Below are 14,900 nucleotides of genomic sequence, written 5' to 3'. Positions count from 1 at the left end.
TGCATTGATCTCACTGGAGACAAATGGTGTGATGTCCAGGTCAGCCATAAAGTGCCCATGTTTTTAATCCAGTAAGGCCAACAGCATGGGACCCAACTTGGACCTTTCCTTAAAACTCTGCAGCTTTTAGATCTACTGCATTCTTTCCCTGACAGATCAAGCGATTACAATAGGGTACCTTAAGTATGCCAGAGAGGTGATTTTGAAGATGAATGGAAATCTTTTCACAGTGATAAACGCTCACTCTCACTGCAAGTTCAAGCAAGCACATCTATACCGCTGTAACTTGGTAGTAGACTTCACACTTCCCTTTAAAACTATCTCAACAGAAATATATAGCTAGACTTCCTTGGGGTATTAGACTTGCTTTATGTATTTGCTACCCCCCTTATATTGCAGGCAGTTGAAGAGAGGGAAAACAAGTGTGAGCAAACACAGCTTGTTATTTGCCTTACAGAACAACTGCTTGTTGTTGACATTCTGATTCACCAAATAAGTTACTGGCCTCAAGAATAATAATTCTGATGCAAATTAAATAGAAACTTTCAGACTACATTTCTCTCTCTGATTCTATGTGCGTGCTCATTAACAGGAAAAAAAAGAAGTGTTAAGTTATCCTTCCGTTTCTATACCTATAACAATATAAAAGGCGTGAATCCTTCTGCTTAACACGTGTATCTGCATTTGCTTGTTTTTCCTTATAAGTTTCAGCAGCGTTTCCTGCCCTTTCTCCCATTTCTCTGTTCTGTGCTGGTTTCTATAAGTATTCACATCACAAAGATCATGCCCACAACAGCTGGGATAAACATAAGACTTTTCACTTTCAAAATTGTTAAGATATACCCACATTCAAATGTTTCCCCACGCAGCAAGTCAGTAAGGAAAAAAAAAAAAACAACCAACCTTTTGCTGAGACGTAATCTATGTTTTGGTTTCTCACAAATATAAGAGAAATTTCATTGTAACAACCTCCCTAGAAATATGGAACTCTACCATGAACTCTAATGTTCTCCAACTGTTAAGAAAAATAGCACTTAAAGTGTTTTAAATCTTGTATTTGGGGTTGGGAGGAGGAAGGAGGAAATAAATCTTTTTCTTGAATTCTACTCTACATACAAACTCAGATTGTGTTTGTTTGTTGTTCTAACTACCCCACTGAGAATTTCCATCTCAGGAAGGATGAAAATAATGAACTTTCTGGTAAGGAACACAGAGGTTCAGAACACCACCAAGCTTCCTTTCCTTATAGTATTACATATATCTTACATTCATGAATAATACAAATGTAGCACTATTGCTGTCCCACCTCTCAGATTAACAAGGGGGGCTGCAAATACAAAGAAATCCTGACAGATATATATACATAAAGTTATGCATATCAAATTTATTTTGTCCTGGTAGGATATCTTTTACAGATATTAAATACAATTAAACATTTTAAATTAATTATTCATCACAGGTGAGATTTTTAGAAGAAAAAAAAGCAAAAAACTAGCATTTTTTTCCAGAATGACAAGTAAACCTGGACTTTCTGGAAAAAGAGTAATTAAAAATAATAAAGTAAATTACCATGTCCTTTGAAATATTTATAATAGCATGTATGTTACAGCAATTTTACATCCAAGTTACCACGTTTTAGTTAATAACATTTAGTATTGTATCATAAATTGTGGGATTATGAGGCCTGTAGAATTTCTGAGGTTGTTTTTCCTTATGGATTTGTGGAAGCTTTGCTGATTTACTTCAGCCTGACAATTTGATGTGAGAGACAAAGCAATGTTTCATCAACTGAAAATTGTCAGTGATTGGAATGGGGACAACTTTTCACCTATGATTTTGGTCCTGAAAACACTTTATATGCATAAGCAGTTAAGAGATCAACAGGACCATTCACATGGTAAATTTAAGTCCTTACACCTTTTCATAGATCCCTGTGTCACTGTTTTAACCTTTTTCATGAATCAAATGGCTAGAAGAAATTAAAGAATCTGGACACCCAATGGAGAAATAAGTTTGAAGTTATGGCAAGTGTTTATATTTCACCAAGCATAAAGATAAACTTCCACAATATATACAAACCCTACTTGTATTCCAACTGTGCCGTTTGGGCTAACGTATTATTCACCCATCCCTTTACATTAACCGAGGGACAGCCAACCTTTCTAGCTCAGAACAAAATGCTCAGATTGCCATGTCAGAGGAAAAGGGAACAGTAGGAGAAGTTCAGAGACAGATGACAACAGCATCCACTTGAGACTGGCCAGGCTGGCATGTGGTTCAAGAGTGGTTTGCCCTTGTGCGCAGGCAACCCAGCAGCAATTCGGGATACTCTGATGGCTCTGTCATCTGTTCCTATAGAAGGACTATAATATGGGAGAAGAAGAGAGAAATTATGAACCAGACACAATGGCAATTACCGAGTTAGAGAACTTGACTGGAACTACTTTGTTATATTAGCCATTTGAAAACTGTTTAGCTAATCCAGGAATGACAGTGTACTCGTATGGTTTCTTGCAATGGATGGGGCGGAAAGGCGTTTTCGGCAGAGACAGGCCTGTTAATCACATGACTTGAGTTCTGTTCCAGCTCTTCCTCAGGCTGCTGCAGTTTGACCTCTCTGTCCTACTCAGCAAGTTACATAAGCAGGGGCATAACTTTAAGCTATGACTAATCCTGCGGAAATCAGCAAAACCAATCCAAATGAGTTCAGAATCACACAATTACTTTTTGAACCACAACATGCATCTGGAATCAGAGTTTCTCAGCTTTCAGCTACTCAAGACACTAATTCAATGATAGTTTCATTCCATTAACATCACAGTGTCCAGCTAATACCTTGGGAGTACATCTACATTTATCAAATGCTAGGCAGTGAGCTTGAGCATGGGAGCTCCGAGTCTGCCTTGCTCAGCTCTTAACTACACTCCCTTGTCCCATTTGGACCACTCTAAATAGCTCACCCCAGGAGAAATCTGCAGTAGCAGGGAAAGCCCTGAGCGCTGTAGACATGACTCAGTCAGTGACGCTTGGCCTGGGACTTGCCCCATCTTGTTCAGAAGAATTGATAAAGTTGCAGTATCAGAGCACATGCATGCTGTAAACCTGACAACCAAACCACTGAGGGAGATCAGTGGTCCAGTCAACCCCTGTGGTAGCCCACAGTGTAGTCTGAGTTTAGTCTCTCTCTTTCCTGGGTTAACCTGGGAAGCACTTGCTCTTCATTAAAATTTGAGGACTCCATCTTGAGGTAAGTCTTAGGGCATTCAGTCAAAGCTTTATAGAGAACTGGTCTGGGGCTGTAGCAGAGAGTCCCGGGGACAGAGTTCAACCAAGCAATTTCTCATGATAGAGGCTGCTGTTATTAGATTACACACTCTTTAGAAAGGACCTGGAAAAACACTGGGCATGAAGTGATCAGTCACAGATTGTTAGAAGATTGTAAAGATGGATCAAAGACAATTCCTTTCCTATGGGGCAAATAATGCCTGCTTAACAGGTCCTCTCTGTCATCTGGCACAGAAACACTGAAAATTCCTTATGTAGCATATTTTCTGGAGCTCATGCTAGGATTGTCCAAAAGGCGGAGTACATACACTCAGGGGAGGGGGAAGGACACAGGTATTTCAACATCTTTGAACACAGGTATTTCGTCATCTTCGACTAAGCCACGGATGAGAAACAGGAGATCTATCAAACCATGGAACTTGACACAGATCCCTGGAGTGCCTTAAAACAGCTGCTTAGACATCAGTGCTTCCATCTCCCTTATAGACCACACCTTGAAATTTCTGATCGGATCATTCTCATAGGCATCACTGGAAACCTGTTGCCTCTGGACTGCCAGATTCCAGGTGTGGCTTACATTCTGAAATGCATAATCTCAAACAAACAGCATGAAGGCAACCTAAAATGGTTATGCTTATTATTCAGGTAGCATAAAGAATATAACCTATAGCTGCAGCTTTGTCAAGTTTGTATTTCTTAAATTTGTGGTTTAAAACACACAGTAGCAGTAAATCAACAGGTCTGTGGGAGAGATGCAGGCTTGGAGTCTGCAATCCTTTGGAAGGTGAACCTAGGAACTAAATTCCCTCCCTCCCTCCCCCCCCCCCCCCCCCCCCGCCCTGAAACCTTTCCCACTTCTTTTCCTCCACTTCCGTCAATAACTCAGCTATCCCTCCTTCCCACAGGATCGTAGTTTAGTTGCAGAATCTGATTCTTCTTCTTTCTTGCCATATCGGTTCAGACATTAAATTTCACTGACGAGATCTTAGAACATCCTCAGATGTTCTCTAAACCCTTTATTCTCCGTGCAAAGTCACTATGTTGGCTTTAGTCATCCTGCACTCCTAAACTTCTACCCCCGCTTTGGCTTTGTTCTAATTACAGTATACCTAATCTGTCAAAAAAACCTACTACAAGATTATCCAGTCTATCTGAAAATTACCATACTAACCTATCATATCAGAGAAGGAATTCAGACTGTCAGAGCCCTGTGGAAAGGACTTTACTATCCCTAAGTTAGTATTAATATTTTGTAACATTCAACCATGTGCTCTTACAAAGTTTTCCTTTTCTACTTTTGCAAGCTCAGTGTTGTCTCCAGTTTTACTTTATGAGATTAATTTTAAAATTAAATAATTTGATTAGAAATTTATCTAGGTTCAGAACTGACTGAAATTATATAATCCCACATGATATTGACAAGAAGATTCAATTATGAATTATTTTTAGTACAACATTCCTGAAAAGCTATAGTATAAACTCTTTTCAGAATCAATATCTGCAGACAAATAGCTGCCAGGTTAAAACTAGGGGGAAAATGCATTATTTTGATTTCTTGCAACTGTCAGGTGATGAGAGGAAGACGATTTATGCTCCTGTCTTCGTACTGCACACAGTCAAGGAGAAACAAGGGTAATACTTCTACAGGCAGATGTAGAGGACAGAAGCTTTTCAGTCTCGATTATAAGCCAAGGGCATATTGCCCACTCCTTTGGTCAAATGGACAGCTTGCCTAAAAGAACTGTCAGACTTGATACTCTTTCCTGTTTTCTCTCCTGCTGCTTCCATCTGACACAGAACTGCCTCTACCAAGCATATCTGAGCTCTTTATATTTTTCCTGCTGAAGTGCAGCTATTTGAAAATACAAAACATTAGTCCTAAACTACCTGACAGTGACTTTTTATCAATATATGAAAATATTACCGTGTCAACTGAGAGTCAAAGTATAGATGAACAGCAAGGGATTTAATTGAGCAAAACCATGTAGGAACAGAATGCTCCCATATATTTTAAAGAGCTTAGTGGCCATATTGACTACTTTACCCCTAGAAATAGTAGTATAAAGAATCACCTACCCTTCTCCACCATATACTAAGTCACAGTGCCAGGGAAAAAAACAAGGTGAACTGCTCAAGCAACACTGGAGTGGATGGTCATATAATGTCCTCTGAATTTGTCTTTAACTTCTCTGCTGTTTTGATGGGCTGTAAATAACGTGATCACTCAAGCATTGACTAACCTGCATCAGCTTGTTGGGATTACTGCCTCAAGATGTCCCATGTCTCAGAAATGACTTCCACGTATTTTGTTTTACCTTATTACAATTGCACTGTAAACTATGACAGTTCAGGAACCAACTCAAAAGTTGTTATGACATCCCAATTTGGCAGCAAAAAAAATAAAAATAAAGAAAAAAATAAAAAAACCAAATCCTTGGGAGCAGAAGACACAAGTAGTCACAGTAACATCCAGAGGTGTTCAAACAGCGTGCAACATCTGAACTAGGTTTTAGACCCTGGAAAAACCCATCCTGTAAGATGGTGACACCAAAGACTTTGGGGTATGTCTGTCTTGCAGCTTTTAATGCCAGTAATCCCAAGAAGTGCAGGGGGGTTATACTTAGATATGAACACTCTAAGCAATGGCAGGAACATAAGAGCTAGTTTCTTCAGCTGAAGTAGCTCTCTTGTGAACCAACTCGGGTGTGCACAATAATCATGCCCCTGAACAAGTAGGGTTGGAAAATCCCCCCTAGCTGGTAGGTCTCTGCATTTTATTTTAATATAACTAAATTAGGCATATTTTTCTCATTTTGTCATCTGTGTCTCCATAAACCTTTGTAGCTATGTTATGCATCATAAATATTTTGTTCTTATCTTAATGACATTTGAGAGAAATCTCATCTCTAGTTGAGATATTAGAAATGCCAATGCCATTGCTATAGGAGTAGCTTTCAAACATGGATACTCTCACAGCATCCCAGCGCATAGGGTGTCAAAAAGCCAGTAAGTTGCACGGACTGATTAACAGAGGGCCAGTATGTTGACGAAATCATCTTCTCATGGTCATCATCAGCAGGAACATTTTCTGGTGTAGAGTAGGAAAACAGGAAGGAGTCCAAACCTCACAGAACCCAAAAAAGCTTCTGACAATGATGTCATAGTGTTACATTCTGCCCTGGTATCTGAAGCTACCTGATACAGAGTGATAAAATACAGCAGTTGCCTTCACACCAACAACTCTGGACTATACAGGCAGCTGCTGGCCTTTTTTATCACTGTCCTGAAAAATTCCTGGGGGGCACACCTTCAGCATGTTTGCAGATGACACCAAGCTATCGGGGAACAGTCAAAACCCTGGAGGGCAGGGCTGCCCTTCAAAAGGCCCGATAAGCTTTAAAAATGGGCTGACAGAAATCTTATGTTGTTCAACAAAAGCAAATGTAAAATTCTGCACCTGGGTCAGAATAACCTCATATAGTACCAACAGGCTGGGGACTGACTGGCTGGGAAGCAGCTTTGCTGGTAGAGGCCTGGGAGTTCCCGTGGTCACGCTAAGTGTGAGAAAGCAGTGCCCTTTTGTGATAATGAAGGCCAACTATACAACAGGCTGCATTAGTAACAGCAGTCAGCAGGACAAAAGAAGTGATTACTACCCTCTACTTGTTATTTAGAGGCAGCACCTGGAGTATTCTGTACAATTTTGGGCCCACCAGCACAAGAGAGACAGTCAAACTGGAGCAAATCCACTGGACAGCCACAAAGTTGGTTAAGGGCTTGGAACACGTGGCATACCAGGCAGGTCCGAGGTAACAGATCGTTCAAGATAGATGGACAAAAAGACTAAAGGGGAATCTAAGTGCTGCCAGCAATTACCTAGAGAGGGAAAGCTAGAGATTCTTCTCAGTAAGTGCACAGCACGAGAATAAGCGTTCACAAGTTGCAGTAAGGGAAATTCTAAATGAATATAACAAAAAAGTCACAAATATTAGACACTGAGACAAATTCCCCCAGAGAGGCTGAAGAATCTCCATCCTTGGAGACATTCAGAACTTACTGGACAGGAGCCTGAGCAACTCCAGAGGTAGCTCTGCTTTGAGCTGGGCGTTGGACCAGATGACCTCAAGAGGTCCTTCCCAGCCTAAATTATTCTCTTATTCTGAGATGGTTGGGAGAAGAACAGAAAATGACATGACACCTATCTGGCACATACCTACACACAAAATCAATCTATAATTTTGGGTCTGTAAACTGTCTCCAAGCATAGAAATTGGTATTTGCTGCCTGCTGAGGCCCCCCACTTAGGCAAAACAGCGGTTTAAAATAACTATTTCGCAGAAAGGTCAGTCATTATTAAAGGTAAAATGATTCAATTCTGAGCTTGCCAACCATCCTTGCTCATGAATAAAGTCACCTAACAAGCATCCCTTGACATGAACAAAACCACAAATCCATCCTCTGTGCAATAAAAATAGTTGTAATTATGTCTGAAAAGGACTTCTGCGTCCTGATCTTCTTCGCTCAAAGGTGGGCGTCTGCCTTGTCCTGCTGACTGGGGTAAGGGGAAAAAAAGGGCTGGGACAGTTAACCAGATGAGGAGCTTATTGAGCAAAACTGACAGGAGGAACCAGAGCACTCCTCATTCCAGAAATTTTCAGTTATGAAGTGGCCCTTAGGAGCCATTACAGCCTGATGTCACTTCAAAGCAACTGCACTCATCGCAGCATGTATTAGCCTCAAAGCAGTTTCAGATTATGTCCACCAGCAATTGCTCCCTTAGCACTATTCCGTTCTGCTTTTGATACAGAAAGTCATCTTTGGATCACAAAGAACACAGAATGTCACACGTGGTACAGAACCATTCAAATACAGCAACATCAAGTGAATATGACACAGAGGAAATACAAAATTCAGAAGAAGTTTAGAAGATTGATGTCAGGATCATAAAGAAAAATATTGCCCAAAACCCCAAAATACACAGTTCTAAATCAAAACCACTCAGTTAAGACTCTGGAAAAACTGCTTTGTGGACATGCCCAGTATGCTATGCTGCTTAACAGCAGTAACAAATCTTTACATAGCTCTAGAGAAACCACCACCAATCCTAAGAAAACGCCTATGAGATACACAGTAAACCTGAATAACTGAAGCTTTGTGTAGACAGTGTGGAAAACAACTAATTTGTTGAATTTTACCTAAAAAGCTCTGAAGACTCCGTGTACCGGATCTGGCCAGGATGGAGTTAACTTCCTTCATAGCAGCACATATGGTGCTATCCTTCCTCCTAAGTTGAGCAAGGAGTTGGGAGGGGACACAGCTAGGACCCAAACTGGCCGAAGGCACATTCCATACCATGTGAAGTTATGCTCAGCAATAAAAGCTGGGTTAGAAGAAGAAGGTAGGGGGTTTGACTTCCGAGGTGGCTGTTGCTTGGAGGCTGGCTGGACATTGCTCTGTTTTGAGAAGTGGTGAGCGATTGCCTTGGCATCAGTTGGGTCTTTCCCCCTCTCTTTCCTTCACTTATTAAACTGTCTTTATCTCAACCCACAAGTTCTCCTGCTTTTGCTCTTCCTTTATGCACTGTCGTGCTGGGGGAGAGTGGAGAGTGAGCAAGCAGCTGTGTGGGTGCTCAGCTGTTGGCCAGGGTCAACCCACAACAGTTGGTAATGATCTTCTCTAAATCAGTAACAATTTTGTCTTTTCATCACCATTACTTGGCAGTGAATTTACTGTAACGGATCAAGGACCTTGGTCTGAATAGTAAGTTTGAAAGACAAATTATTGTTTCTAGCAGATTAATGTACAATATTAAAATCATGGGGTGGGATTGGACAGGACTTAGAAGAAACCTCAAGAGGTCATTTTATTCATATCTGCTCACAGCAGGACCCATGCTGCCTCTCAAAGCATGGAGACACCAGAAATCAAAAGCATCTTTCAGTTGTGCAAGGCATTGACTCCCAGTTGCTGGCTGACACTGAGCTCCAAACCCTGTGGGAGCCATAAGGTACAGCATCAGCCGAGTAGCCCCTACAGAAAGAAAAGTACAATCCAGCACATCACTTCTTCAACCACAGTCCCTAGTCCTCCTCTATCTCCTCCTTCCCAGTTCCAGCCAGAAGGCACAATGAACTGGGTCTAAACCCTTTTGACAGTTGTTTGAAATCCCAGTCATTAGAAACTGCTACGCAAAAGTCTCCCTCAGTATTTACTTCTAATGATTAGAAGGCTTCTTTCTGATGTCCGACTTAAGTCTTCCTTCGTTTAATTTCAGGACGTCACTTCTCATCATATCCTTTATGGGCCTAGAGAAAGTCCCTACCTAGTTTTTCAGTAGCTGAGAAATAGCATCATGTTTCTTTTCAATTTCTTTTCCCACTAAAAAGAATAAAAAAGTAGCATTCTTCTAATGTTAAATCACTGATCCTCACTGGTTCTCATAGTGTATATTTAAAGCTTCTGTCCCATTTTTCAGCTCTGAAACCGGATTATCTGTTACTCCAAGTTTACTTGTGAGGCTCTAAATATTTGAAGAATGAAAGATCTTGAACTTGCAGAGCTGCACCGCGATCAGTTCTAGAGCAGTATAAACAGATAGAGCTGGTCAGTTTATGCATTACAAACAGATAATCCATGAAATTTATTTTAATAACCTGTTCTTCAGTTCTGTAGTTGGTTCAGATTCTAGCGAACGCATTCCTTACAAGGCATAACAGTGCAAACTTTGGCAGGTAGCAGGTTCATAAGCAGTTTATAGCAGATACTACTGATACCTGATTTCTTATTGTTTCTGATAACTGGATGGCAACATTTTCAAAGAATAAGAAATACTTTTATGCATATTTCTATTTATGCCAAAATTGTGGTATCTTTAGGTTGAACAGCCAACACACACGCAAATGGGGGGGGCTTAATAAAAAAAAAAAATCACTGTTACTCCATCAGCTTTCATCAGAAAGTTTTCCCTCAGGTAAGTCAGTCCTAACACTGATCTACATAACTCCGACATTGCTCTGCTATGAGACTTTCTGAAACAACTGCAAAACTTAATTCTGCATTTTTGCCTGAAATACATCCATAAACTAAAAATTAACCAAAATACTGTATTCCTTTTTACTGGCTCATTCAGTTCCACAGCAGTAAACACTGTGTAACTGGTCAGTCAATTTTCAAAATGCAGTCTCTGACAGTTTATTTTAATTAATCTAATGGCAAAATGCTATTAGTTATCTACTATGATCTACTATATGAGTATTTTGCTCTGTACAATAAATTTAATGAACCCCAGAAAAAAAATTTATACCAGTAGCTAAGAGAGGTATTTGTCATATGCTTTTATACCAGCAATACATTAAATTTGAAAGTGGTATACATACAAATGTCTCCTGATCCGGAACAAACTTTGTACGTGCCAGCAAGGAGATCAAGATCAAATTAAAAAGACCTAAATACATCTTAAAAGTAACCTTAGAGCTTGCACTTACAGAAACATATAATGGTATGTGATATGTCAGCCATGTCACCGATGCAAATCAGCTCTTAATTAAAAAAATCATTTTACACTGAAGTTTTATTAAAGACAATAAAACACACAGGTGCTATTCCTGCTTTTTACATTAGCGCACAGCTTCACAACAGGCTGGCTGGGGCACACGCACACAAAAGCAGATTGGCTGTGAAGAGCATCCTTCTATTTCAGTCAAGAGCTTCACAGAAGATCTGTAGATCAGCACTTGAAATCAAACAACAGTTCCTTAAACTAAGCAACATCAGTCTTGGTCAAAAATCCATTACCATTTAAAGCAAGATGATCACTTAAAATCAAGCTAAAAAAAGAAGAAGGGTACTAGTTCTGCTTTTTGACTTGCCTTATATAGTTATGCTAAAGGAAAAAAGGGAGCTGAGCCAACACTGTAAAACTTATGCTAGAAGGCATCTATATGGTGGCTTACGTGAGGCAATGGTGCCACCCAATGTCCAGAAGTTATACATAAGCTTGTTTTTCTTTATTGACCCAAGAGCAAGAAGAAAAAAAACCAAAACAACAAACCGTATGTAATGCTTATTAGTAATCATATCTGTATGCCAAGGCTTGGCTCAGACATAAGATTAACAGATGCGGTAAATTTCAAAACAGGCAAATATTTCGTATTTCTTTTGCTTCAGCTTGAATTCTCTGTAAAATGGATGTTAGCACAGCTCAGGTAAATCCAGACAAGCCGTCAAAACACTTTTACCAGCATTTTCCTAAGGTCCTCATTATTTTAGTTTCTCACTTTTTGGGCCCACCCAGTTGGGGCCTCTCATAGGGATCAGTCTCCAGCATGTTCCAAGCAGTGCATGGACTTTACTATGACACTACTAAAATCAAATCTCTTGCACAACAATCCAGTTTTCATCCACGGAGCCCTGAATCTAGCCCGTGTTCAAAGGACAGTAATTCTGAGTCTATAAATAAATCTAAACAATGGATTATTTATACCACTTTGCAGAACATGCTTTCTACACTATAAAGCATGCTGCCAGCTCTTTGAGCTATCTTCAACTCTTCCAAATCATCTATAAACGTAAATACAAGAAACTACACACAGCAAGTCACACTTATGTTTACACAAGCATCCACATCACAAAAAGTAGTCTTGTGTTAAGATCGATACCCCTGTAGTAGAATGTTCTGATAGTTTTTCAAATATTACGTCTTTCTTCCCGCTCGCTAGTCCTTTATACAACTATGGGTTTATGCTGCCTTACTTTCACCATATTCATAACTGAATCTTATGGTCACCTAACAAATAAACAAGTTCCCTTCATAGGCCCTTAATTTCCAGAATACACATAATATTTCTTAGTCAAGCATATTCAATATTTTTTTCTTCAAAAGAATCATTTCCATAGTTTTGTATGTACCATCTTTGAGACATTTCTTGAAGAGAAGGGAGCAATCTGACCTGTTAATTACTCAGCCTGTCAATTTTTAACTTTCAATATTTGATATTCTATCCAACAGATTTTTGTAGCTTTCATATGAAGACAGTTTGAAGTTTTAAATTCTCAAAATACATTTTATTAACAGATTTCTGTGGCAGCATGTTTAAGATAGTCATATATTTATAACAGCTAATTTATTCTAAGTATAGCTATAGACATGCTATAAGCACTCAAAGGAAACTTTTATAGTACTTCATTTGTGGCAATTGTTGACTTTGTGACAATGCAGGCAGAGAAATAACATACCTATGTTTCTTTTTAGAAAAAAAATATACAAGTGTTGGATGGGTATGCATAGGCACAGTACCATGCACACACACTTTTAAATGCTGTTTCAAAGCATGCTTACTATAACCTGTAGTGTATACATATCTATCTAGTTAGTTATCTGTTCATACTGTTCAGGCCTAACTGCTTAGTCAGTATATTTTCAGTAAGTTAGTGAAAAAGAGAAAGAAATTAATTTCCTAGTCACTGTACAGAAGATACTGATATTATGTTGTGGGTTTTTGGGGTTGGTTTTTTTTTTTTACATAAGTAAAAATTTGAACAGTCTTTGAAGTGCTTGGGATATTTTCTAGTGAAAAAATGGCTTGGATTACTGTCACAAATTCCTAACAAGTACATGTCATACTAATATTGCAAGTGTTATTTTTAAAACATTCTACCAATGTTGAAAGCACAAGGAGTCTGCATAATCTGTGCACATCTAATTAGCACTGAGTCATATGATACATAATGATTTGGCAGCATATTGCCAGATGGTTTGCTATCAGATCAAGTAGTAATAACTTAGCTTCTTTTTCTCCATTCCTCCCCTCCCCTATTTTCATTTATATCCATTTTCATTTCTCTACTTAAAAATAAAATTCAGTTCCTTTGATTTTATATACACAAACCAGTCAAAAACCACGGATTTTTTTTTTTTAAATCCAGACTGCCTTCTTGCTTTGCAATCTTTTTGCTTTTACAAGTGCATTTATTTCATTAATTGCACTTAGGCATCAGAGAGTTTATGCAATCTAATTCCATATTTACTTAAAAACTGTTCAAGTCTTCACTACTTCCAATTAGTGATGTGCAGCTGGTCACCTACATTAAATTTGTCTTGCGCCATAATCCTATTGTCTGATTTTCTTATTCAAAACACTTCTTGTGTCTAAGCAACAGGAAAAAAAAAAAGGTTATGAGGGAATTATAAACACATAATCACTCAAGTTAAAGTATTTGAGATTCACGAACACTTAAGGTTTAGTATTATTTGAATATTCCTGAACTCCATAATTTTGTATCTTAAAGCATTTACGGTACACTTACCTTGCTGTACTAAGTTTATTAAATACAAAGTAAATAAAGTGTTCTTTTTCCTAAAATCTTCACATTTTCCAGTAGGACAATCCAGTTACGTGAAAGGATGAAAACATCTGTACATCTAAGTGAAGAGAACTAAGAAGTTTAAAATAACCTTGGCACTATAACTGTTAACCTACCTTTTCCACCTTTGCATTATTTAGTTTCAGTCTTAGTTTTGTGTTTTTCTAAATCCAAAGAACACTTAATCAACATCAGACCGTAGTTTCCCAGCAATCAAAGCAAACATTCCCAATTACAATTTTTGAGGAATTCATGTTAACCTCAAAAGCAAAGCCTGCTCCATTTTAATTCATGTTTTCTAAGCACACAGATCTATTAATAGGTGTGAAAATTAAAAAAAAAAAAAGAATCACAGAAAAAGGACATCCTTGTATTTGGATTTAAAAGTTACTTTTGGGTTAAGAGTCTTATTAAGAGTGTCAGGAAGATAAAGCATCACCCCCTTGGTTACTCTGGGATTTGGATCCATGCTATGCTGTGTGTTAAAGTACGCTGATACACGGGCAGAGCCGTGAAGAGTCACATTAGAATTTGCCAAGTGCTCAGGCTTTTATCAGGAAGCATGCAACAATCTATCAAGTGAAGTTTATTTGCCTTATCCGAAAGGCTGTGCATTTTGTTTAAAGTGGATATTCTCCACAGTAGGGATGCTCTGAACAGTACAGCTCAGATTTCAAACCTTTAGAAAGCAGTGCCCATTGGTTGCTATGCTTCAGACTGCTTACACTACCGTGTTGGTGACATATCCTCTTCATTCTTCCTTTCCTTCTCCAGGATAAGTATGCGGATCGAGGTATTAACAAAGATAATACTGTAGAACATTATCATTAACACTTCCTATACAGAAGAGACCAAAAAAAGGCCAAATGAAAATACTTAGCTATTTTACAAACATAATGTGTTACGTATTGCTTCATATAGTTGAATAAACATTTGGCATTTCATACTATTTTCCTTGTTACTATCCTCTTTTTCACTTGATTTACAAAATTTATATACATGAAAATAAATATCATACAGTGGTAACACAGTGGTATGAAAATCAGTGTAAAAAAAGAGCTGCAGTACAGCATTGTACAGCAAGGGTGAGACTGCTGGAGCTATCTAGCAAATTAATTCATATTTCCAGAGAACCATGACTTGATAGGAACATCAGTCTTTCTTTGGAATAAGCAATGATCTCAAATGCCCTTTACCCTTAAAAACTTAGCCTGGAACCCAAGAACAAATGAACCCTAATCTCATTAGGTTTG

Source organism: Gymnogyps californianus, chromosome 1 (assembly GCF_018139145.2).
Source record: "Gymnogyps californianus isolate 813 chromosome 1, ASM1813914v2, whole genome shotgun sequence".
Classification (NCBI taxonomy): Eukaryota; Metazoa; Chordata; class Aves; order Accipitriformes; family Cathartidae; genus Gymnogyps; species Gymnogyps californianus.
Note: the sequence above shows the minus strand (reverse complement) of the source record.